The sequence below is a fragment of the Anser cygnoides genome, chromosome 6 (genome assembly GCF_040182565.1).
Source record: "Anser cygnoides isolate HZ-2024a breed goose chromosome 6, Taihu_goose_T2T_genome, whole genome shotgun sequence".
NCBI classification, from domain to species: Eukaryota; Metazoa; Chordata; class Aves; order Anseriformes; family Anatidae; genus Anser; species Anser cygnoides.
In genome coordinates this window covers 3756444-3783871 of record NC_089878.1, presented here as the reverse complement: position 1 = coordinate 3783871, position 27428 = coordinate 3756444, and the positions used below count along the sequence as shown (strand labels likewise).

Below are 27428 nucleotides of genomic sequence, written 5' to 3'. Positions count from 1 at the left end.
ATTATAAAAAAGAGAGACTTAGTTCATATTAGAAATAATTTCCTGCCCGAGTCAGCATCTTTATATTATCTCATGTGCTTATTTACTTTTCATATCATTACTGCTGTTGCTTTGCTATATCTCTTTTTTTTTTTTAATGATAGCATCAGTTTTTCTCTGCCAAGAATCTTATTCTCCATAATTGCTTCTCATATTAGAACTTTTCAGAAATGAGTGGCAATTTGGCACTAGTAGTTGAGGTGATGCTGAGGACTTTCTAGACATGCAAAACTAAAAATACGCTCTCAGGAGAGTGGAAAGTAGTCTTACCACTATATGTAGGTTCCTAATTCAGCTGGTGACACTGACCAGCACTAGGCCAGCAAGTCCATTTAGGGCACCTCTGATTTCAGTGAAGATAGAAAAGCCCTGCTCACTGTTGTCCTATGGAGAAGCATAATTTAGACTTTCTCTCTGGTGAGACACTCATGTGGTGCTCATTAGGGGTTGATTCTCAATTATTATTTCTTTGAATGTCATGTGATGACTCCTTAAAAAATCAAATTTCTTGTGAAAAGTAAGGGGGTGGTGCTATTAGAATTATGTAATGCAGAGAGTAAATCAGGATTTCCTAGAGTGGCTTTCATAACATTGTTGTACTGAGAATTGACTTTTCAGAAAAGAGATCTTCTGAAAGGTCTAGGTCCAAATGAGATAAGAAGAAATGATTTCATGTTTTGATACCTGTTGTACTAAATACTGCCTTTTTCATACTCTGAATAGTCAGAATTCAGTGATAAATGTGATCACTTTGTTCAGAAATTCAACTTAACCTGTTACGTACTTTGTGTAAGATGGAGAAATGATCTGTTCATATTTAGGATGGGACAAAGGGGAACTGTAAAACTGCCATAAGAGTAATTGCAGATTCCGAAAACTGGTGAAGAAAAGACACTGTAGATGTGGCAATTTGTCTTTTCCTCTGAATGAGGTGCCAACAAGCAAGTTGAAGGAACTGAACTAATAAGTATGGCTAACTGATTTAATTTTGCATGGAAATGCCTTGAACTCAGTTTAGTCCTTAGTTGCATCAGTATAAAGACAGAGAAGTTACAGGAATCAGACTGAAGGCAGACTTTTATTGATTATTCTTTATATCAAGTTAGGAAGAAACAGCACAAATGTGAAGCTACAAGTCAGTGACTCCCAACAATAACTTTCCTACAGTGTTTCCTTACAAACTTTCAAAAAAAAAAAAAACATGTATATCCCATAGGGTCTGTTAGGGTAAACTAAAGGCTAAGAACACTGAAATCTTCTGAAATAAAAGATGGTGAAGAAAGTTCACTGACTCTTTAGAAGCAACGCTTTCTGAATCAAAATATTATGTTATGGTACTGACCTGTACAGGATGCCGAATACAATATGCACCAGTTCATCTGCAAACGCCAACCTCCTTGAACCCACACTGTCTGTATACTCATGGCCAAATGCATCCTGTAGGCAAGCTTGGCTACCTGCTGCTGAAAATCCACCTATGACAGCATAATTTGATGGGCATGCCACTGATCATATATTCTCTCTTACAACATCCACTGGCCAGTATCAGGAAGGCAGGATATCCCTTCCTAGAGAAGAATTTGGCATCACATGTTGTAGGGCAGATGAGAGATCTGGGCAGCTTCAGTTCAGGTTGCTGTTACAGCAATACAGAATTGCAGGTCCTGAAAAGAGAGGTGCTATATGTCTCGTTCAGGGATATGCAGACTCCTGTTCAGTCCCTTTAATGAAAGAAATTGTAGCCTGGGTAGTTCTGAAAATAGTCAGGTATGTGTGGGAATACTGAGACATTAAAACCACCCTTCTTAAATTAATCTGAAAATTAACTTGCGTTAGCGTAAAATCAATGAGATTAAAATCCAACCCAGAGATTCTCTCTGGGAAGACCTTTCCCTATGATTACTGTTCATGAATAGGTTCACCAGTCTATGCTACAAGAATTGTGTAACTGTATTTTGGGGCTATATCAAGTGATCCAAATTTCTTCACAGCTCAGACATTGGTTCTAAAAGTTGTTCACATACTTGGACATCTTAACGAGAAGCACAAATGCGGAGGCTGGTTTTCTTAGGCCTTCCATAAATGCTGGTGGAGCACGGGAACTGTTGTAGGAGATGGTCCAGAATAAGAATATCTAAATTAGGTTAAAATGCGGCAATATGAGTATCCTCTCTTCCTTTGTGCCTCCCAAAATTATAATTTAGATGGCACAGTCCAACACTTAAGATAAAGGCAACGTTGTATTATCCCTTAACTTCCAGGACACTAAGCTGCTCTAGATACTAAAATAGCATCCCAAATAAACTAACATAGGCCTAGAGCCTTTTATTCCAACCTTGCACTGCTTTTGTATTGATGGAAGTCTGCCCTAGCCCCTTCAGTCCTAGGATCTTTCTAAAGTTTATGTTCTGGAGTTATTATCTGAGGAGTCCTCAAATCTAGAGACGGCACAACAACTTCAGAGTGGTTTCAGGCAGAAACCTCCAGGAACACTGTCCCACCTACAGAGACCCTAACAGGGAACTTCCACAGGCTATAAGTGATCCTCAGTCCTTTGATGAACAAAAATGAAGGTTCAACCAGAAGACATTGAGCTCATAATTCATAGTTCATAATTTGGGCAACAAGAAGACACCCCACTGACAGCATTTTGTAACCTTTGACTAGACAAATCTCTACAGCCTGCTAGTTGCTTCATGAGGTAGACTCCTTGCTAAACTGTGCTGGAAGTTTAGTGCTTGGAAAGAAAGTGCAGTTGTCCTGAAAAAAAACTTTGAAGTCAGGAGCAATGCCTTTGTAAGCCTGTCTCATTTTATCCAGCATTAACAAAGGGCCCTAGCGTGTTTCATGGCACTCTGTGACTTAATTGCTTGTGTCTTTTTCTCCTCTGACTCTTTCAAAATGAAGAATGTTATTTCCATATATCCTCACAGGTTATATGCCATTAATGACCATCCAGACTGCAGCTGTATATTTATTTCTGTGCATTTCACACTATCTGTGAAGTCTTTTCTTTTAAAGTAGTTCAATCTTTTAAAAATGTGAAAAAGAGGCCAGTTGATTTGTTCCCATAGATAATCAAATTCTTCAAGAAGTCTCTGTGCTGGTTTTTATACACAATTCTTGCCGCTAAACTTTTTAAATCTAAGTGTTAAAGCGAGTCAAAGGCAGGAAGGTGAATCGACTAGGCACTCACATGAGGATGAGATAACTCAGTGCTTTCATGCTGCGGGATAGCTATTTCATGATCTTTTGCTCGTGAAGGGAAACAGCAGTTCTGATTAAACACTATTTTATCAGTGCTCTTTGTAAGCATAACTCAGTGAAGATGACAGTATGATATGGCTGAGTTTTTAAGGCTTGTGCTCAAAAGACATGTATCTTTAAGCCTAGTACCTAATGTGGATTCTCTCCTAATTAAGAACACCTGTAGGGGCCTGACCAGAACCTGTGGTTCAGCAGCAAAACTGCCGAAGGGCTCTGAAAAGGCAGAAACTTTGTGTTGTCTTTTAACCTAAATTATAACAGAGTTCAAGCCTGTGCCAAGCAGAGTAAAGCTATATAATTTATGAGCTAAGAGGGCAGCTTGGGGCCCATTTGAGGTGATTTTTTATTAGTGCAGTAGCATAAACAGTTCTTCTTTACTTGAGCACTGGAAGGCAGGCCGTATAAAGGGGATCCAGCCTATGCTCGGATCTGCGTAGCCCGCGGATGTTCAGGTAAGTGTGTTTGCGTTCTCTGTTTTCTTTTTGGAGCAATGGCTGAGGAAGGGGTTTGTTGAACAAGGTTATGCAGAGCTCTTCAACAGCATGCTAGAGGAAGCTCTGAGCTGTATGACTCTGTGGCGTGCAGTTCAAGCACGCAGTTTTGTTTTCTGCTGTTGAAGTCTTAGCCTGTTGGAGAGGATCTTTTCTACTTTGTTTGATTCATCGTCTGCCTTGGTTTTCGAAGGCCTAGGGATGCCAAACCTCATGAGTGGTGTAATGGGGCTGCCCACAGTAATACAAACTACTCAGCCTTAATGATGGGTTTGGGCCCTTGGCTTTGCTTGTGTTTTGAAGAACTCTTATTCCTACACACAAGCAGGTGTTATTTAACAAGTGGAATGCTATCAGATATAACCAGAAGATTGTTATTGAGCATACATTACAAGTATAAGGAATATTTTTTAAAAAAATCTTTTGTAGAATATTATTAATATTGTAGTCTGAAAACATGATTTGTAATAAACTCAAAATGACTGTGTAGAACAAAACTCAACATATTATTTTTTTCTTGTATCAAGGTTTGTGGGGCTTTGGAAGATTTTAACAATAAGCTTTTACAGCACCTGCATGTCTCAGCAAACACTGTCTCTGTAACTAGACAAGGTGAGAGTAGCCTAGAGATACCAACTAACTGGAGTAAGAACTAGGGCAATGTCCAGTTGACCCATCTCCAGGAAGAAGACAGGTTCTGGGATCATCTGATCTGGTTTCTGTCTCAGTGTTGTTATTTTGTGGTGTTTTTGTTTGTTCGTTATTTTTAACTGTCATTTCGAATGTAATAGTTATAGAAAAGGAGGTGCCTTGAAAATGTTCTTGCTTCTTGTTGTTACGTTTATTTCTAGTAGCTTTTGTTTGTTTGCTTTTGTCTCCTGCAAATGAAGTTTTCAGTACAGTGCAAGCTGTGATGTCTGCTGTTGTTCAAAAGTGCATCTTTAAGTTCCATCTACTTTTAAAATCCATCTACTTTTATCTGAACAACAGAATAATATTCAGAAATCTTTCTTAATGCTAGCCATTACTGGGATGTTAATTTTCCATGGGCATTTTTTTCTGAAAGCTTAATTCTGGCCTAGCTTCTTCATTTAGTCATGTACCGCTGCCATAGTATGTTGGCACAACCACCGCTATGAGATACGAGTTAATTTTTTTTATCCAATGTTTACTTTAGGAGGAAAAGCGAAAATCAGTTTTGAAGTAATAGATCCTGTGCTTTACTCAGTATTTTCCTTTGTTTGAGGAATTGCAATTTCTTGTGTACCTGATGAAGCAAAACAACAGAACTAATTCTCAGACAGTGTAAGCAGTGTTGTAGTGTATCAATGGGCTGTTAAAGTGTGTAGATGAATATCTATGCTTGTAGGCTGCGTTTCTTGAAAAGAGGATAACTAGGTGGGTTATTTCTTCCTCTGTAATGAGTCGTTTCTCTGTCTGTTTTACAATTACTACAGTTCTCCGTGTCTTGATACTAGATAGTCAAGACCTTACTTTGCTGTCTTCTTGCAGATGGCTGAGAACAGTATAGCTAACAGGTAGGCTCAGACATGTAAGTGGGGTTGTGTGCTTTACTTGCATCTGCATACCAGATGTATATTCTAAAATGTCTGTTGAACTCAAGACTTCCTGAAACCAAACGTACAGTCCATAACACCTTTATTTAGCAAATGTAAGAACGATTTGTTGTGTGTTGTCTGTAAAAGCAATGTAGGCAGATACACTGGAGCCCCAGGAAAGTCAGGGGGGAAAGCACTCTAGCTCCTTTTTTGTGCATCAGTGGTGCACAAGCAGGATCAGCTAGAGCAGGTTGTCCAGGATCACATCTGGCTGGCTTTTGAATATCTCCACATGTGGAGATTTCACAACTTCCAACATGGTCCAGTTTTTGCCCACACAATATTGTGAGGTGGAGCAGAGAAAGATGCTGTTGTTCAGATTGACTTTCTGCATTTTAATTTGTGCCTATTTTCTCTTGTGTTGTCACTGGGCACCGCTATAAAGAGCCTCCTTCTGTCCTCTTTATGACTTGGTACAGTAACTTCACTGGAAAAGACAGTTGTAATGGAGATGGTTTAGGCAAGCTAGCTCTGTGCTGTTCTGTTTTGTCTGCAAGATAGCCAGGGTCCAAAGCAGCAACTACTTCTGTAAGAAACCTACTGAGCCCCTCTGCTGTAGCCTCCACCAAAGACAGAGGTTTGAAATACCTACATTTAACGATGTTCTTCTATGCTTCAGTAACTTGTAGGCAATAAAACTTGATTGTTCAAGTCAGTTCAGGAAACTATCACCATGCTTGGATCATGAGCTTTCAATTTCTTGGGTACTCTCTTAATGTTTGTCAGTTTAAAGCTTCAGGCAAAACCAAAGAGTTTCTAAATTCATTGGATAAGGGAAATAGGTCATCTAAATCTCTGCAAACTTTGGTTGCCACGGAGATTCCTTACTGCATATCACAATCAAGAATAAAATGTAAAAAGACCTTAAAAGCATTTGTTGGTTCTGGTTCCTGATGGTTGCTGTTAAAACAACTGCAATAGTTGGAGTCTGCATTTTTAAAAAACATCTCTTTGAAGTTACTCTATTTTTTTATTTTCTCTGTAATGTTACATGATGAGTGCTGCAGATGCATTTCAAGCTGGGAAGATATGTTTCAAGATGGGTAGATACATTTCAAGCTTGCCAGTTGCGGCAGAAGGGGACATTTTGTTTAAAAGAATCTTCTCCTGATGAAAAGCTGGAGCCCTGCCCCCATTAAGCACCATCAGTTGGCATAACTCTCTTGTGTTGCCCAGTTATGTCCCATAAGCCTGAGGTAAGAGGCGTTTCTTGCTAAATGATCAAGAGGGAGAGTCATTTCTACTGTTAGAAATGTTTTACAAAATAATCTGAGAAGTGAGTCAGACTGCAGGTTATGCTTTGACTTAAAACAACCAGGGCTGCAGTTCCAAGCCTGAACATGAGCTTGATGCTCTCATCTTGGAATTCTTAAAAATTTTAAGTCATTATGGTCTGTGACTAACTGCACCTTAGATTGGCACAGTCTCAAAGGCAGGCATTTCCCTGCATCTGGAGAAAAGCGGGCTCTGTCAATGGGCTTTTAAATCATATTACAAGAAAGCTATACAACAGCTAGAGGCATCATGTGTAGGTCGTTTAATTTCTTTAGCATCATTATTCTTTTAATAGGCGTGTGCAAGGACCATAATTCTCCTTTCAGAAATCCAACAGAAGAGTAAATGCTAGTCTAGTTAAGCCAATGACCTGTATGGAATCTGTGCCGTTCTTTGTTGTACATTTACTGTAATGGGTTTGTTCTGTAAACATAAGATCAAGGTCAGATTTCTATTGCAGGATCTGAGCATCAAGAAAAGTTAAATTATTCTATCTAACCCTGATAGGGTTGTTCATACTGTGATTGAATAATAGTGTAACTTTATGCAAACACTACCTTCAAAAAATATTACATATGTATATTAAAAAAAAAAAAGAAGCACAGGTCTAGTTTCACTGGGTGGTTATGCAGGTTGTAACATCCACTGCGGCTCACACTTCATTTTCGTTGTACCTTTCTTCTCATTGTGAGTCTGTTTAGCTTTGATCCAGAAAGCAAAATGAGTTTTTGCAATAACGAACAGAAAATGAAAATATTATCAAAGGCAGTTTAGAAGCTTCCCTCCACCCCATTCTTAAGTTCTGTAGATGAGATCTGAGATGGATATTTGCCTTTTCTTGAAAGGAGAAACAAAAAGTAGTGTCTTAGAACAATTTAAGGGTATATCAGACATGCTTTGTCCCTAAAATAAGGTATGTAAGTTGCAGTAGTTAAAGTACTCATCTTGTTAATCCCTGTGAACAAGCACAGAACACTGTGGACAGATGAACCTGACAGCATTCTCCCTAGAAATATGTAAGTACGTTGCGAGGTCTGCTGGATTTCTCTGTAATGCCGTATGGGATGTCTCTCAGAAATACAAGAATATAACATCTTCTGTTTTTTCCTAAGTCATCCATGTCTTCCACCTGAAAGATAACAGCAGTTTGTGCATAGGTTTTCTTTAGCTTTGTACAGATCTCCATGAAGCAGCCAAGACTGCTGGTCAGATCCCAGGGAATGTATGGGTCAGGAACAGATCATGCTCACCAAGTTGTCCAGTGCCTGTCTACACACTATCCATACCAGGTTGTTGGTTTTTTTTTTTTTTTTTTTGCATCATTGCTCACCTGGCAATTGTGGTGCTCCTAGTACATGTCTGAGAAGCATATAGACCTGTCTCTGTTTTTTCTTTTTGTTTTCTTCAGCTTATTTTACGTAATATTTGCATTCAAGACTCATTTCTGCTAACAGAAAATTGAACTGGAGTTGATCCTAAGATGAACATCTACCAGTCTTTCCCTCAATGTACTAGGGATTTTATGCTTCAACAAAGCCTTTTGAAAGGCTGTTTGTGCTTAAAGTCAAATTACTGATGTGAAATAGTTCTTGCAGTAGGACTGGACAGTGGTAGTCATGCAAAATCCCTCACTTCCTTCAAAAGCTTTTCTTGGAGGTCCCCTGTCTTGACCTGGTGTTGGGTCACCTGTAGGAGAGCCTGGTGTGTATGATATTGGTCATTATTCTGCAGTGAGTCTTCTCCAAATCAGACAGAACAAGTATTTTGCCAAACTGGGCAAGCAAACTCAAAAACTCCATTGGACACCTCACCCTAGGACATGTGCTACAGGGAATATGCATTCTGTGATGTGAGCGGCCAGCACTTAGGTATTACCTTCTCATTTAAGATAACTGTGGTGTGTTGGAGAGTACGGAGGGATGCCCAGCTACGAACAAAACAGTGCATGGTGGGGTAGCTGCTGAAAGACTGCTGATAGCAAACATCAGTAATGTATCTTCACACAAACAAAATCCCGGAAAGTGAAGGTAGTACAATGACGTAAACAGGTCAAGGAGTCATGCTGAAAAAGAAAAATGAATCTGGAAATCATCAGCTTGAATCAGTCTACAGTTTGAGGCAGGAAGAGCAGCAGGCTTGGGAAATCTGAGAATTGTCTGCTTCACGCTCCTTCTGATGTAAAGCCTTCAGGGGAGGGAATAACTTTCTCTGATGGTGGAGGATGGGCTGGGTGCCTCTTATAGTGCAGTTGTTCTTGGTTAGTTGAAAAGCTGGCTACAATCATAGCAATACTACACTGGTAGGAGGCTTGAAGATCAGGAACTGGTAGCACAGTTACCAGACAGGAACAATGTCTTTTCTGTTGAACTTCTGTATTGTGTTTTAATCCTTAAGAAAATAAGATGAAATATAGCAGCACTTCTTAATTAAGAGAATTTCATAAATGGCTAGAGGAAAAAAGTCCTGCTGCTAAAACAGGTCTCACAGTAGTGAGGCATCATCAGAAAGGTACACAAAATCAAAGGGAGACTTTTTTAGTAATTTTAGGAGATGGCTGGGGTTCTATTTCTTCATCGCACCAACACCTGGCGAAAGAGGGCAGGAAATACTTGGAGATATGGAGGGAGACCAACCCATTTTACACAGAGACAGTGCATGTTTGATGAGCAATCCTAAAATGAATATTTTCAGGCATGGACTATAGACAGGATTGTGAAGAGGCAGTAGTTAAGGAGAGAGGAAAATAGCACCACAAGGACTAAAAAGAAAAAAATCCTAAGTGTGCATTCTGGTTATGTGTGCTAAACTCACTCTAAGCCAGAAATAAAATACAGCTTAGGTTGGCAACCTGATTTAGGGGGACAGGGATTGCTATGCTGTTATAATGGATCTTAAATGCAGCTTGGTTGATTGTAACAAAAGGACTAGGAAAACTGGGAAAAATCAAATCATATTCTCTGAAAGACTTACGTCGTCCTCAAGACTAATATTTCAATTAATATTTCAATTCAAATATTTCAATGCGCACCATGCTAGTAACTTGAATCTGATAAACACTTCAGTACTGCCAGGGTTTGTCTTCCTTGGATGTAGCCATTGATGAACACTGCTTATTCACAGTAAGCTTCAGTCCAGTTCAGCTGGAGCTGCTCTGGTTTTGATCCATTACACAAATAGAAATGTTAGTGTACTTCCCTGTTAGATTTGATTTATGATTTCTTTTTAATCTGTGCTAATTTTTGGGCCCCTTGGCAGTAGTTCATAGGTTGAAAAATAGTGTTAGTGACTCAAAAGCCGTTGCCAGGTTTCTGTGGTTTGCTTTTGCCCATACTAAGCGTTAAGCAATTAATCTCAAGGTTTTAGGCATGGCAAAACAAAACAACATCTCAGATGTGGCTTATTGTCAGTTTGAGAAAACTTTCATTGGCAGTGAGGAAGATGAAAGAAAGAACGGAGTAACACAAGCAATAACTAACTATATGACAAAATGCCTCTGTAAGCAGAGACTAGACTCAATATTTGCAAGATTTTTACCTGTTTTCCAAGTATTCTGAACCACAGATAAACTGTTCTTTGATAGGTCAAACAGAAGATCTTGTAAGAACTGCAGATAACCCATACACATACATTTTTCTAACATCTTCTTGAAAACTACATGACTTTTTTTTCCTTTTAAAATATTTTTCTCCACTTGCTAAGGTGAAGTTTTCTTTGAAAATGGTGCCAGTTTTTGTGCAGGTGAATTAAGTAGCCTGTAGCAAATGCTGAATGAACATTGGGCATACAGCATATGGCTATCCACAGTTAATCGAAGTGACTTGTCTTTTTGTGGATATAAATAGCCACACAGCACCCACAATGCTGGAAACATTTGATGAGCCATATCTGAGTGTGTATGGCTGAAACACTGAATTGAATGTTTTTTCTTGCTACGCAATGGGCGAAACTTTCTGAAAGACAATAAAGACTGCAAGAATTTTGTTTGTTCTTGTTCTGTGCTATTGTAATATGCTATGCATTTTTAATTATGTAAACAAGAATAAACCAGCTGCAGAGCCATGTTCAAAGTGTTGTTGGATGACATAGGACAGTAACTACTTGAATATCTGAGCCAACCATGAACTTCCCAGTGCTGTTGCATGACTTGCCTAGTTTGTTTAAAACCAGGCTGAAGTTTAGGACTCAAAGCTCCCAGGTCCACTGACAAACTGTGCACCATGCTGAGCTCTGATACTGAGTACACAGCTGTGCATGCGTGTTGAGGAATGAGTGAAAAGCTTCTTAATACTCCTGAGAGCCTCTGACAGTAGTTGCTTACTGCTGGGAGCAGAGCCTGGCTGCACACAACTGCCCCCTCTGCCCAACACATGGGATGTGGCACCTCCTCACCTGGCATGTGTTAGCCCAGGGCAGAGGGTCACTCACATGCAGTCAGGTTCCAGGCTGGGCTACTAATCACTGCCCTGGAGCTGCTGTGTGGGGCTGTGCCTCCTGCTGTGGGGGTGCAGCAGTCAAACAGATTGGCTGTGATCCCGGTGACCCAGAGTGGACCACATCAGGCTGTCTCACAGCAAGCAGCACATGCTGCAGCCCCTGCCCTTCAGCCAGAAGCTGTGCTTCATTGACAGTGGTTACAGACAAGAGCAGCCCCTCAAGAAACAACCTTGTCTCTTCCATGTTGCTGCTGAAACAAGTCTTTTCAACCTTAATTTTGGTTGCACTTAGGCTTCCTCTTCTTTATGTATTAAATCCCAGAACTCTGCCTGACAGCGTGCTGAAACATGACGTGTGAATGCTGCAAGTAATCATGAGACAAATTGCATCCACCTCAAGTGAGTTTTTATAATGGGTCAACCTAACTAAGGTCACGTAGAAGCCCACAGATGGACTGACCAGTGCAAAACACCAAGACTGGGAGGCAAGGCCAAGCTCAGGTGCAAAAAAGCTCCTCTGCTTGATGTCATTCTTTGCTGAGACCTAGGATGAACTCTGTGTGTGTAGGTAACAACATACAAAACGAAGAGTATTTAAACCACCAAATGGCTTGAAGCAAACAAAGACTTTGAGGATACAAGTTGCTTTAAAAATACAGCTGTGCCTTCAACATAAATACAAATCAACTCCAACAATTACCCCTTGCATCTGTCTAGGCATATATTCTAATTTCATGAGAGGTTGTAAGGGTTACTATTTTTTGGTTTGTTTGTTTTTCTCTTCAGCGAAATGATTGGGTGTTAAGCAAAAACATTGGAACAACACAGTTGTTACTGGAAAGCTTCTTTATAATGAAAGTTCAGAGAAAGCTTAGCAAAACGTTAGTAAAAGCATAAAAGGAAACCAGGTAAAAATGTTTTTTTGCAGAGAAAGTAACAAGTGCTTTTGGATTTCCTGTCTTGAGACGTGCTTTCAAGATCTTGTATAGTGAAATCAAAGAGATTAAGAGAGGAAGCGGAACCATTTGGCAAGTACTTTAAGTATTTCTAACAGGTGTGCAGAAGGAACATGATCTTTGCTACACTTTTGGCAAGCTGCATTAGAACGCAAAGTTCAGGACCTAAAGTAAACAAGATTTGTATGGTTATATTGTCTTACTTTCCCCTGGAAGTTTTGGAGCTATTCTATCCCTCTGTCTAATGTGGTTGAGTTTTTAAAGTTATCAAAGTTCACCAGCTTTTCATGAGAATTGTCATATGTGCAGGGAAAAATGTTCCTATAGCTAGTTGCCCATGTTGATCCTAGTAGAGGATCAACAATAGTTTGAGACGCGCTGCAGGGTCTTCTCCCAGAAAGCATGGTGAACCATGAGAAGTGTTGGAAAACAGAGCAGGAGAAACTAAGGGTATGGGTCTGAGGGTATGTATATGACTTCTGTTTTTCCAACAAGATTGTTCTGTGTTGCTAATGAAGCCACTTTAAACTAGCTTTTCATAACAGCTCACCAGTGCATACACTTGGGCTGGTGAGCAGAAGATGCAGGATGCACTTGGTCAACAAGATCTCTGGAATACTTAAATCTATGCTTGGCAAAGTAATGTTTGAGGTGTGTGGTGTTATGACTGGAAGTTTTCACAGCTTTCATGTACCATGAGTAAGTCTCATGGGTACTGCAAATGTTCTCAGTAGTTACATCTTCTGCTGATGGGGCTCTTCAGAAGTGCCTGCTGTTCTCTTCCCTTCTCTACCTCCCAGCAGTTTGGAGATTCTGATGTATATCCTATGCTGGCATTATTACCATGCTTTAAATATTTAATACCAGTGATACTGTGAATACTTTTGCAAACTGCAAGATAAGAGCTAGTATATGATCACAGAAATCTCTGGTGGAGATTATTTGCACTATCTGAATGTCAGCTTCTCTAGAGCAACTGAGATTGTGCTAGAAGTACAGTAATCTTGGTTTAGAGGCAGAACTGTTTTCACCCAGATCAGCAGGACTGTTCCTGATGCTGCTTCATCTACCAGTAGACTTTGCTTCTGTAGGATAGCAGTGGGCAAAATTGTCTGTACCACAGCAGCTCAAAGGCAATTGTATCTCGCATGTTGGAGAGCCACAGTCAGTCATGGAACTAAAGGTCCTTAGCTGCAACTATATTTGAGCTCAGTACCTTTCCTAGCTGGAGTAGAGCCTTCTCTCCAAAAAGCAAAACATGTACTTGCTCTCCTGAGAGAGCTGTTCTCTCCTCCTAACTCTTCTGTTACTATTTTAACAAAGCAAAAATCCCATTTTTCTCCTCTGTGAAACAACGGGCCCTGCTTTCTCACAGCCTGTACCACCACCTGCCTACCTAAAACACATAACCCAGGTACAGCTCACCCACCCTGTTCCCTAAAACTTTCTCCCCTATCTTCATACTACTTAATATCATCGTCCCATTAATTTTAAATAGTTGGTCTCTATAGTTACCTCTTATCTTTATTCCCTTAGGGATCCTGTTTATCCTGCAGTTGTAGACCCAGTTCTAGTTTGTGTGCCCTTGGAGGCCTCTATGCCTTTTCATGTACACGTTTACAAGTTACTGCTGAGGGTCCAGCTGTAAGACTAAAGACTAAATCCAAAATTAACTAGATGTACCTGTTCCACATGTGAACACCTCTACTGATAAAGCCATCAAATTACAGGAAAAAATACAGATGTAGAACATAAGACTTGTACAGCCAAGAGCAATTAATACTATTCAAACAATGGCTAAACCAGCTGGATAACAAAACAAAGTTCAACATAGCCAGGAAAAAAACAATGCAGCAAACTATTTTAACTAAGTAGCGTTGTTCAGGCAGCCTTGTCTTGCCTCCTACGTAGGTAGCTGAAATGTAGTCTGGGATTTTGCCTGCTGCCAAAAGGCATGGGTATTGTGGGGGATCCCTCAAGGAAGAAGACGTGCTGCTGTACTAGCAGACCTGTGATGATAGTAGGGGTCTGCTACATGAGGGTCTCAGGAAGGATACCTGCTTCTGTAGTGGGAGTCTGAGGAGCAAGCAGAAACTCAAGTACTTTCCAAAAGAGTAGGCTGTCCCCTTCTCTCGCCTCTAGCTCTCTGCATACCATCATGAGGAGACAGGGTCATGGGCAGAAAGAAATCAAGAGCAGTTTCCACCTGAGAAATGTGGCTGTGTAGGTAACAAGTATATAAGCACTTGTGATCGGTCCAACCACAGAAATGTTGACAGGGAGGGACTTCTGGAAATCATCCTGTCATCAACACTGTGTCCAGTTAGCCTTGTCAAGTCCTTAAAATCTCTCACATGGAGATTTTCCAGCTTCTGGATAACCTGTTCTAGTGCTGTATAACTACTCTCCTTGTGAAGCTTTTCCTAGTATCCAGTCTTAATCTCCCGATCTGCAATTTGTGAACACTATTCTCATATTATCTGCCACTATTGGGAGGGGAAACCATATTTTTAACGTGGAAGACAAAGAATGAACTTGTAGGTGTACACTGTGGATCACTAGGAAGTAAGGACGAGGGTGAATAACATGCAACATCAAATTAATCACTAGTTATGCATATAATGTATATATATCTGGGAATCCCACACTCTCCATCTGGATTCTAGAGCTGAAACTGGGTTCCTGTGAGGAAGTAAATTCCACAGATTGACCACAGTTAATGTGGTTTGCCAGCAGCAAAAGAGGGACAGCAAATGAAGAGCCAGCTTTCTCTTTACAGCTGTCATTTCAAAGCAGTATAGAAGTGAAAGCTGAAGTGACTGCCGGGCAGTAACTTTGGTGAGTTGTAGTGGAGAAGCTGTGGAAGGATGGACAATCATCAGAAAATACTGTAATAGAGATGGTATGTAGGTAAGGACAATACACTGCAAGATGCTTTGAAGTTCACAGTTAAAATATTGGCTAGTGTTAGGATGGGTCAAATTACTTAACGCATGACTAATTTTAAGTACTGGCACTTACTTCCATATTGCTGAGGTTATGATAAGATTTAGAAAATAAAAATCTATATGACCCATTTTGCTGTTCTTCTTTTGCTAGCTTGTGAAGCTAGGAAAAGGGCTGTGATTAGAAGGTATAATTTGTTTCTCACAATCAAATAGCTTATCTATTCTTGCAGATCCTTCCTTGACTTTCATTTGATTCCTCTTCAAAATACTTTCTGCCTTAAAACTGAAAATCTATTTCATCCTCTTCTTTGAGGAGGAAAAAGATTCTTCTCTGTCCATTGAAGGACGATCTTTGAGAGTTTAGGGAAAACTGTCAGGCTTTTCCTGATTTCAGTGTCTGCCCTGGTCCAATGTTAATTTCACTAGGAGTGTCTATCTTTGCCCCTTGAGTTAGGGATATGCTTTCTAGTCCGAAAAAAAACCTATGAATAGCCCCAGTCAGTGCTCGGAACTAGGAGTAACCTAGACATAACAATCAAATGTAAACCTATACTACTGTCAGATACTAAGGTCTTGGGGAAGGAGTGAGGGAAGTCTATTTGGCATTTGTGAGCTTCTATCAGAAGCTTAAAATTTGGCCAAACAAGGAATGGAGTTCTGAAAACTGGTGGTAAAATGCTAGAATTCATAGAGTTTTCCGCAAAAATAAAAAAATAAAAAAATAAAAAAAAATAATAAAAGCCTAATAACAATAATAAAAAAAAAACACCTCCTATGAACTGAGCATGGAATATTTCAGCCCAAATGGTTGAAAACTTGCAGAATTATAAGCAGTTGTAAATAAATCTTGTGAGAAAGAAGTGATTAGCAAGCTTATTAATAGGTAGTATTACAAGCTTTGGCAGTAATCAATTTAGATTATGACTTATCTGTTGTGTTTGTGTATTTACCTGTTATAAAACTGGTTAAGTGAAAAAGGCAAATGAGAATTGATTCTTGGGGGTTTTAAATCTTACCTTCTGAAGTGCAGGATGCTTTTGAAGAGTGATTGTTACATAAAGGAAAAGATTATGAAAACATCTATTTCTCTGAGTCCAAACCAGATATGATTAGTCTCAGAATAGTAATAACAAGTGTCTGAAGTGTTAACCTTGAATTTCTCAGTGTTGAAAGCCAAGAAGGGGTCTTGCCTTTTGGTTCATCATCCATGATGAAAAGTATGCAAGTCAAACTAGACCTTCACTGACAATTGCATAACTTCACAGAGTTGCTGCTGATGGAAAATAAGCAATTATCCTCCCATACACACCCTTTCCCCCCCCCCCTTATTTTTTTGGGTGGGGGGGGAGCTTCTAATCAAGTACAAGGAAAAAAGCAAGTCTTTAGAATATTCTAGAGTGACAACATAAAGATATCAAAACTCTTACACTAGCAAAAGAAGCTATTAATCTACCAGGATACAGAATTCATCAATTATATCACCTGAATGTAACAGTGAGAGAAAATAAGATGGAATACCAGGTACTCTGAAATGCGGTGTTGATACTGATCTGGTGTTTTTGGAAATGCCCACGTCAAATGGTGCATTCGTAGAGGAAATAGTGAATGATTAAGTGTTGGTAAGGTATATTCTCTTCGTGTCTCAAAAGTAATAGCACAGAGGCAAGACCAGGAACACAACTGGAAGTAATGGACAGGCTGCATTTTTCTGTCTAGGTAAATCAAGAAACAAGTGGGTAAGGGATGTTTTTTCCTGATGAACTCTGCAAACGTATTCTTACTGGTTCACATAACTACCCTGCACATAGTAATAGATTTAAGAAGATCTGTGTGCTTTGTGTACATCTCAAGCCTGCAGTTATGATTTCCAGTCCTGAAAAAACATGGACTTTTTGCATAGACTTTTTGTAATCTCTTGGTTATACAGGCTAGGATTTATTGTTTATGAATTAAACTTTCAGCTGTAGAAGTGAAAACAGGATGTAAACTAGCACACGTTCTGAACCACAAAATGTGCTTACAGTAGGGATCCCCTGTAGGACTATACACAGCTTTGGGCTAGAGAGAAGCTTGTAAGTTTCCCTTTCTCTTGACAGTTTCTCTGTAGGGGGGAAAAGCTTTGAGCGGTTATATACCATATCAGATGTAGTGGGAAAGAAAGGAGATAAGGAAAATATGTTTATTGCAAGGTCTAAGTGTTCTTTTAGCTAAGTTTGCTAATTTCTAGCAGTATGCCATCTCTTTGTACTGTATTCAAATATTTATTAGTGTTACAACTGAGCCACAGATGTTCAGCTTAAAATTGGTATAAGGAAATTTTGGGCTGGAGTCAAAAAGCTTTCAATTCACAAGTTTTAAGATAAGGAATAGTGGAGAATGAAGACAAAATTAGGCCAGCACTAAAGAGAGTATGCAAATCCCAGCATGCAAGCAATGCTCCAGGAATTACATGCAGAGCAGGAAATTACCTTTGAGTAGGGGGAGCTCAAAGAGCTTTAGTGAATTAATGAAAATGCATGTCAGAGAAGAATTTGGCCTCCTTGGTCTAGAGGTGGCTTGTGCCTGCCTACCTAGTGGTAATCTAGTGACATGAAGTTGTAGAAGATGCGGTAATGGATATAAGACAGTGGTTTTTGCTTTTTGGGGGAGGGGATTGTACTGTAAGGGTGGTAAAACACTGGACCAAGTTACCCAGAGAGGTTGTGGAGTCTTCATCTGTGGAGATACTCAAAGCCAAGCTGGATATGGTCCTGGACAACCTGCTCTAGCTGACCCTGCTTGAGCAGGGGGACTGGACTAGGTGACCTCACAAGGTCAGCTCAACCTCAGCTATCCTTCAATTCTGCAGTACTGTAGAAATATGCCTCTCTGGCACTTTCCAAAATCAGATAAAGGGAAGTGAAGCATGTATTCTGAAGAACGATTTGCAGAAATGACAACTGGAGTTAGATAGGACTGTATGTGTTATCTTCTCTTAGATTTAGAGCTGCATAGACTATGAAGCTTTTCTGTAACTGCTTGGGTCTTAGCTATACACTTAACAAGATTTTTGCTCTGCTGTAGCCTTGGAGTTCTAAATCGTCATTTTAAGGTCTGGTGACTGTATGATTGAAGCAGTATAAAAATGAAGCGCTGCTCACTTGAAGAAATTGTATATATGCATAAATCCTTGAAGAGTAATCTCCTAGCTACATCGTGTGCTTGCTGCGGTATTTGGCTGAATCTAAGACAAGATTTGAGGTCTTTAAATGGGAGTGAAGTGTGCAAGGGACTGGGTAGTGAAAATCCAACATGCTTAGTTGAGTAAAGAAAAGAAGGGTAAAAGCTTGAGTCCACAGCCTTTGAGGACTTTCACGTATGCTTATTTTATGCACATACAATTTTTGATTTTGCACATACAAATCTTTTTGATTTTACCGGAGTACCTATATAAATCTAAATAAGTCTGTGTGCACAAGTAAAATGTCTTCTGCTGATCCTGCAGGGACTTTGACTGCCTCTGTGAAGGATAACTCCTTGCAAGCCTCTATTACTGAGTTTAATCCTGTGTGTGTGTGTGCCTGCATTGTTATGCGACAGTGTTGCACCCCTGTAAGCATTCCAAAGCATTAACCCGTTCCTGCGAATACATTATTATTGACTGAATGGTAAGCAAATAGACATGTGGAAAAGCAAGCTGCTGGTCTACTGGTTAACAGATGTAATAATCAGGAATTTTCAGTCATACTGCAATAAATATTGTGTGACTTCAGCAACAGTACATTGATCTTATGCTGGTGCGAAGCCTAACTGTAGTGTATTTTATCAACATCACGAGCCATTGCTAACAGTACATCTTGCTGGAGTTGCACTGAAAAAGGTGAATAAACTTTAGTAATTGGGCCTTTACTTGAAATGTGAAGTATATGACTTAACAGGTTGCTGGAACAAATTATATAAGAAAATGAAACTGAATTGTGTTACTTCAAAATATTAACTGAGGCTAACAAATGTTGAATGAAGAAATTCTCCAGAATTCCATTGTCAGCAGCAGTTTAAAATACATTCATCGCTAACTGCATGTGACAACCATACAAACAAGTAACCTCAGTTGGAACAGAGCTAGAAGATGATTATTGATTATGCTGACAGAAATATAACATCGGTTTTTCAATTGAATTCTGAGAATTTTGATTCTCCATGGTATTGCCATGACACTTACTAGTGTCAAAGTAAGGCCAGTTATTACATAAAAGTTGCAGAGCACTTCCCGTCCTCTAGATATTAAGGTGTTATGTTAGCTTAAAACTCCAGGATGAACAATGAATGAACTTGTCTACCTTTTTGATTCCAAAGGACTTGAAGTAAGGAGAAAAACACAACAAAAGCCAAAGGCTATCATGGCGTATTTTGTCATTTAGTCATGTCTACTGCCAATAGCCATTACCACACTTTCAGCCTTTTTGTCCCTATTCCCAGCTGCCTGCGCTAATCATTAATTAAACCAAACATGCAGGCTGTATTTAGGACATCAATAGGGATAATTGAACCCTGAACAGAGATACTTAATTGTACCTTCATTCCTGAAACAAGTCTGTCCACTGGAAATGACATTGCTAACCAGGCTTTCCTTTTCTGTTTTCCCCCTTTTTTCTTTATCTGTTGTATATAAGTGGGGATTTTTTTGTTCATTTAGTTAAAGTAGTGATACTTTGTGAAAAGTATGGTTTGAAAAGTAAAAGTAATTTTAAAGAACCAAATTTAGAAACTTAAATAGTGCTGGATTAGAAGGGTTGTTCAGGTTTTATGTGCTTCTTTGTTGTTGTTGTAAATATTCAAATGTCCCATAATGTTCTGTTTGGCTTTTAAGTTTAACAAATAATGTTTTACTGACAAAACTTAAAAGAAAACTTAAACTATATTCAATAGCTTACAAAAGCATAATGCTGAGCTGTATTTAGAATTGCCTGTAACTGTACAATAAAGTGGAAAAGTCAAAGGTGCTAGTTCTTAAATTAACTACCTGAGCCATGTGATCTAGAAAAGCTTCCAAAGAATGAAAAGTATGTTTAATCTGGTAATGACTTGTTTGATCTCTCGTTACCAAAGCAGCATAATCTATGTAGATATATCAAGAGTTTCTCTCTGAAATCCACTTAGCTTCATTCTCAATAACCTGGAAAAATTCTCCCTTACTCTTTTAAAGCAAAAATTTAAGGCTGAGATTTTCAGAGCTCAGGTGCCCAATACCTACTAAATTCTAGTGGAAACAAATTGGGTTTTCATAAGAGGTTCAGCCCAATATAATATTTTCCAAACGGCTTTGCATTTTCAACTTTACTGCGGCTGTAAGTTATAACAGACATCAACAACTTAGTCATTCTGTGTTGCATTTTCTGGCCGCTCTGATTCTGATTTCCCTGTTCACTCCCCCCCCCCCCCCCCCCCCCCCAGACACACTTGGCACCCCAAATCCACTGTGAACTCTGGAAAGAAAAACACAAGGGCGTATAAATTACTGGCACCTCCAGCCTCTGCAGCAAAATCCATGCAAGTGAGTATAATTCAACTCTTCTCAGGCTATAGTGAATTTAGGAGGGAGCAACTGCATATAGGCACACTCTTCCTCTCTCTCACGCTGTACCGTAGGGTGCATGCTGTCTGGGCCTGCTGAGGTCTTCTGCTACATGAGAAACTTTTGCAGCAAATGCTCAGCCTGGTGGGTTCTCATTGGGACTGCCGTATGGTTAGTAAGAATTTGAACACCATATTCATGCCATTAATCCAGTGAAGAACTGGGGGGAGGTTACCTCTGTACCCCTTATCCAGCCTCTCTTTTGGAACTCACTCTGCATTGTAGCTAACTAATAGCTGTGGCTGGTGCCTTCCATACTTCCAGTTATTCTGACAGTGACGGGATCACATCCCTAGTTATTCTAGGGATGTGCACTTCTAGTGGCTGTGCACTTTCAGTAGATTTCTATGTATCCATAGTTAGCATCGACTCTTCTGGTAGCACTGTCATTCAAAGTACTTATCCTTTTTTTCTTTTACTAGTTTCTCCCAAATTAGTTCATCTTTATGTGATTTGATAATGAGTTATATTGTGCAAAGCTAGTTATATACCCAGTCACTATTTCTTTAGATTATTTATTGAAAACAGATTCATTGCTTGTTGCTTTGGAGTTTTTTCTTATTTTTTAATGATCCTGCTAATCTGTTGTTGTTAAATGCAGAAGATGCTGGCACATGTGATAACCTTTAGCTGTTAGTAAAGGTACTTGTGTTGTTATTTTACTTTCCTTTCAGTTCAACATCACTGGAAGCTTGTAGCTTTGCCATTTATGATCAAAAGAATGCAAAAACTTTCTAAATTATTTCCTGATGTTTTCAGAGCTCAGGTCTGAAATCTGATATACTGCCATCATAATTGTGAGTTTTTTTCATCTGGGGAAATGAAAGGTTCCACACCACATTGACCTTCTCTCCCCAGACTTTTTCTAATTCATATGCCAATAAAGGCCAATGTGTATCTGAACAATGATTTGTTTTCAAATGATGATAAAAGACTGTAAGTTCCTATTCTTTCCCATCTACACAAGAAGACAGTCTCATTTGAGTCCCTCTTACATCCTCCTTGCAAGAACTTGTTGAGACTTTTGTCATGGAGATTTTGCTGTCTTCATTCTGGAGAAAGTTCAGCTCTCCATGGAAAAATTGATAATGCCACTTTTTTTTTTTTCACAAGAAACTAGCAAGAGATCCCTTAAAAGAGCACGCTCCTGGTAGAAATAAGGTGATAGGGCAGTAATTTTTTCACATAGGCCTTTGTGAATAGTAACAACAGCTGCAGCTAGAACAGTATCCAACATTAGGACGTGGCCATGGACAGAGACGGCTTCTCTTTATAACAAATCCTTCAGTGTCCCAGAAAATGTAGCAAGGGACGGTGGTAGCAACTGTTTTCCTAACTTCGTCTTGATCCCATGAGGAAAAACCTGCATTTAACTCCTTTCCTGCTCTCAGTGACCTCATCTGCAAAGTGGCAAGCAAACAGGAAGGGATGAGAATTGTCCTCAGTATCCCCACATACTTCATCAGTACTGCCTTGGTGCACTGTGACCACTGCCCTACTTTGTGTCTATTCTCAGTTGATAGGATCATTGCCATTTGCAGTAAAGTTCAGTAACCAGTAATGTAGGCAGAGAATGTAATACTTCTGTAGCTTTGCCAGCCTTGTAGATGTCTTCCTACATGGTGCCCAGTTCTGTGAAGGGAACTTGCCTTCAGCCCATCATTTGGGGCAACTGCTTTGAATAGCAAAGGTCCTTTGTTTCAAAAGAAATCGAATATGTGTGCCTGTTTGTGTGGAGTTATCACTTGCTTGTTTGCAGTCTCACACCAATTTTTGTTTGATACCTAAAACTCTCAGTTAAGAGATCTTCAACTGCAGAGCTGTGATCCATAGCTAAGAAGATGCCTCAAAGCTGAAGAGTTGCTCAGATTTTGTTTGGGCCCACCTCAAATAAGTCCATGCTAATAGCAGTTTTCTGCCTTTCTTCTGCTGCCACTCCCCCAAAGCATTTACAATACTTGGTTACCTTGAGGCTTGGGAGGGAAGCAGTCTTTCCAGCCAAACTGCTATGTTAGCCTTTAATCAGTTGTTGGGAGGAGTCAGAGTTAAAACTTTTACTTTTTCCCTTGACTAATGACTGCCTGGTTTCTCTTCATTCTTTGTTTCCTGCTTATAATCCCGAGCACGTGCTTTTGGATCCACTGAGCACCAAAGGTACATGGTGGGCTCTGAGGCCCATGCAGCAATGACTGTTTCTTTCCATCTTAGGAGCTAAGGACAACAGCAAAGCCTGTAATCAGGAGCCCAGCTGTTGGACTAATCTGCTTTTATCAAAATGTTTCTAGTCTATTTGTAGCAGAGAAAGTCTAAAAAAAAGTAGAATTTGATCACTGGATTTGAAAGCTTGATAGTTTCTTTTCTCAAAACTTCCTTTCCCAAAAGCACAGGAGACCTTTGGAAACCACAGAAGTAATCCCTCCACACTTGCTAGAGGTCAGTCCTATCTGCAGCACAGCTATCACTTGTGCTGTTTCTATCTTCTTTCTATTTTGGATGTGCTGGATTGAGTGGAATTGATGGCAAAAACTCCTGCTCTCCAAAGGAGCTAGCTCTTCCACTGCCTCCAAAACTGCCTCGGTGAGCATGCCGCTCTTGCTCCAGCCAACTCTTAGTAGCACAACAGGCAGGACCTTGCTATTGACAGGTACTCAGGCTTAATATAAGAAAAGAAATACCCCATAAAAAAATGATAGTAATGAAGTTGGGGAAGCAGCTGAAAGAAACAAAAAAGTTTCTAAGTGAAGGGAAAAAAAGGTCTTGTCCATTAGAAGATATTTTTAATTTCACCAGCAATCACCTCTCTCTTCCCGATCATTGACCAGAGTATCTACAGCAAAAATCCATTGCCTGTACCATCCTCTCCATCCCCCATGTCCAGTCACACCCAAAAGCAGTAAGTAGCAGCTATTAATTCCAGTCTTACAGAGCCGTGTTTGCTGAGATACGCTGCCTGCAGTTCTGGTACTGGCCCTGGGATCTTTGCACTGAGTTCCAGTTAACAATGAAGATGTCCTCAGATTACTACCCTGCCTCTGCTTAAACAAGTGGTTTTTTTTTTTTCCGATTTTCGGATCATTGATTGCTTCATCCCAAATCTGTCTTTGGAAATGTTATCAAGAGCATATTCCTCCAGAAAAGGAAAAAAGTGCCATGTATTGCAGCTAAATCTATTGGTCTCTGTAAACTTACAGTGAACACAGGCAATTTGTAGTGATTGCTTTTTCATTTGGTTAAAGAGCCTGCTTACAGATATGTAATGCTTAAATATATACGTGTGTGTGTGTCAATTGTCAGTATGGAAGAGTGCCTAGAAAGTTCTAAACTATACAAGCATTTTAACTAGGCTTCAAAAGATGTACTTTCCCTTCGGCTGTGGGCCCAGTGTAACCGTGTTATGATCTCTTGGCAATAAACCACGTCTCTTATGGTTTAATTATTCTGTGAATGACTAACACTTCACCAGAAACTCTATTTAAGCGCAGAAGAATGGATGACCTTCAAACAAATTATCCTTCATTATCTGAGAAGCTGGCTGGAAACAGCCAGACACATTGCTGAGGTGGGCATTGTACCACTAGCACAGGCTTCCCTTGGGCCTGGCCTGATCAGTGTTATTGCAGCAAAGTATCTCTAAATCATCCTTTGTGAGAACAAAGGACTTCATAACCTGGTTACAAACCAGGTTACTTTCTGTGTTGGGGGCGGGAGGACAGTGCTCAGCAGCCTTTCAGAGTGGTTCTCCAGATGGTAGTTTTCTTGCCAAGAGGGAGGCTAAGCTCAGCTCCCAGGTTCCTGTTGACCTTCAGACTCACCAGGAAGTGGGAAATGCTGGATGCCCTACCAGTTCTGAGTACGGCAGAAAGATGTGTCCTTGGTTGCCAAACATTCATTACCTTGCATTATCCTTAGCTACAAAGAATGTATCTTTAGCTGCTCATTGGTAGAAGAGGCACATGGTTGCGGTGCTGCAAAGGTGCCCTTTAGCTTCTTACTGGTAAAAGTAGTGCTAGGGGAATCCCAAACAGGAAACAACCATTTCCGTGTTCAGGTGAGCTGTTCTCTTGGTCACAAAAGTGTAAATATCCTGTTATCATGATCTCTTGATGTTAACGTTGCTTTCTGCATGGGAGTGAACTAGGCTTTGCAGTACTGCAGGGAAATACGTGTTTGGTCTGAAAAGGGTGGTAAAAGTTGTCACCACTAGCTGCTACACAATTCACAAACCCTATTTCCTCAAAAACCATCAATAACTTTGCATGCTAGCAGCTTTCTCCATTTTTTCTTTTTTTAAAAAATCACATTTACCACTGACTATTGAAGAGTTCAAACCAGAGAGCTGCTGGATGAGAGGAAGTGAATCTGGCATCCTCTTCTCCTCGCAGTTCTGCTGAAGCCCCACGTTTCAGTGTGGTTCTGTTGCACTGCTGGACATCACGATTCTGTGTTGGCACCACTATATGCAATGAATTACTCTGTTCCCTTCTTCAGTGCTAACTGGCCAAACTCAGCTAATTAGCAGCAATACTGCTGAGTGAAGCAGTTCCATGTATAGTCTCTGCAGAGGTGACTTGGTCCTCAGAAAATAGCCCAGATTTAAACACACTAGGTAGGTGACTTAAGGCAACTGTTTTCCTAACTTAGTTCCTTCAGTTAGGTGATGAGTTTGGGCAACTGTTAATCACCTCAATGGGAGGCTGTTCTAACAGCATGGGACCTTACCGAACATCGATACCCTTAGTGAAAAAAACAGGGAACAGTTGCAATTCTGGGATCCTTCAACACTGGGCTTCCTGGTTACAAAACACAGAGGTATTGCAAAAGGTACACTTGATAATAAGAATATTAACTATCAAATGCATGCCCTGCAGCATGATGTTCTTTCCAATAAAACAGGCGATAACAAAACCAGACCGTGCTGGATAGGGAGCATTCAACAGACCAAACTGGATTTTGGCAGGGAGAACAACACAAACAGTAACATGCCCCCTCTTGCTTTAAAAAAAAAAAAAAGGGGGGGGGGGGGGGGGACCAGGAAAAAAAAAAACATTAAATTTTTCATGACCATATACAATCAGAACTTTGATCTTTATTCCGAGAAGAGGCACCTCAAGCCATTAATTGATATCTCAAAAGCTGGCATGGGCATTGGTTTAATAATGACATAGACTTAGCTTAATAATGCTTTCTCCTGCTGGTTTTTGCTTAGTCTATACCTACCCACATAGTCTACAAGATCCAAGAGTCTGTTTGATGCTTGCTGACAAGGAAAGACCCTTATGGTTTTTAAATGCATTCTACAATACAGATGGTGATCCTCCGTCTGTTGAGAAGGGATGTTCCATAATAGTAGGGGCAGCATGGTTAAATTAGAGTGAACGTTTGTTTTCAGCCCAGTTTGAAACCGACTGTCTTTATTAAGTAATGCCTGTCAAACTTGTGTTGCAGAGTTCCTATCGAGTATGAAATCAAAAAAAAAAAAAAAGTAAATGTGAGGCCATTGTTTTTAGATGCATGTTTAGTGTTCTAAAAATAAGCTTGGAAGTACTTGTGTGCACTCTGCAAAAGTCATATCTAAATACTGAGACCAAATGAAAGAAGCTGCAGAATACAAAGAAGAATAAATCCGAATACTTAGTAGTATGAGCACACAACTCTGCTGCCTGCCATCACAGGTGAGGAGGGGGAAAGTGGGAACAAGGGTTCCTTGCAAAAATTTGCTTGAACTCAAGGGAGAGAAAAGCTGCTTGTGCACCAGCTGGGATTTCACAACTCTGGTAAAAAGCACAGGATGGCAGAACGGAGGGATGGAGGGAAGAGAAGGGAAGAGAGGTCCGTGGCCTTCTGAACAATGCAGATCATGGCTGGCACAGTGAGACAAATCAGTTGTACAGCAGTGCACTAGAAACATGCAATGCAGCATGTGTGCAGTCCATCTTGTACGTGGTCTAACAGATTTCCAGCATGCAGGTGAGTCGCATATGCATGGTACAGCCACCAGGCTTAATGCAGCCTGCGCCTAAGAGGCACGGTCACAGAGGGCATGGTTCAGTCAGACTGAAGTGAGTACACAACCTGGCTCTAGTACCTCTAGCCAGAAGCATTAGCGAAGGACAAAAAGGGAATTAATGTAAAATGACACCTACTTTGCTTTAAAGAAAGATCAAAAGGGAAGAGGGAACTCTTTGGTTTAGAAATATTAGTTGTCACCAGCTAAGCCATTGCTGTAGCAAGTATAGAGCTCATGGGAATTAATGGAAAAAAAAAAAATGCAGGTGTTACTGATTCAAAGATCATGACCCTATTCAAGTTAATGAAAGCTGAATGGCTCAGACTGCATCTGAAGAGTGAAAGTTTAAATGCCATTATAGCTATATCTAAGATCTTGTCCCAGATCACATAGTCACATGATTAACCAACAACTTCTGGCAATCTAAAACAGTAACTTGCATAGAAAAAACACAGGCCATTCAATAGGTTTGTTTCCCTGCACGCAAGTATATTGCATTTTCTGTAGTCAAATATGCTATGAGATTTTTTTGTTTACTTTTAAAGTGCTTTTTGCTGTGCATCGCTTTGCGGTGCATTCTCCACCTCACCCCCCCAAGTTTTTACTAAGAAATTGCAAGATCAATCTCTAGGGGCTCTGTAACTTTCACCGTTTTCAAACTAATGCAAATTGCTAGTGCGTTTGTGTGTTAGTGTTCTTCATCCTCCTTTGCTTTGATTGTAGGGTCTCTCCTACTGATTTTTACAAGATACATGCTGTGTTCCTGCAGATTTGTTCCT

At 40.0% G+C, this 27428-nt stretch overlaps 1 protein-coding gene across 2 annotated transcripts in view; it reads left to right on the top strand.

Annotated features, from left to right (window-relative positions):
- The window catches only part of SLC39A10 (solute carrier family 39 member 10), a 120404-nt gene that overhangs the window by 29451 nt on the left and 63525 nt on the right, over positions 1-27428 (top strand). The window contains exon 1 of one of the 2 annotated variants that reach the window (XM_013187522.3): positions 3511-3758. The exons of the other annotated variant lie outside the window; for it this stretch is intronic. The gene's annotated coding sequence lies outside the window, so the exon portion shown is untranslated. Of the gene's footprint in view, positions 1-3510; positions 3759-27428 lie in introns of those variants that run through there. 2 annotated transcript variants of the gene reach the window in all.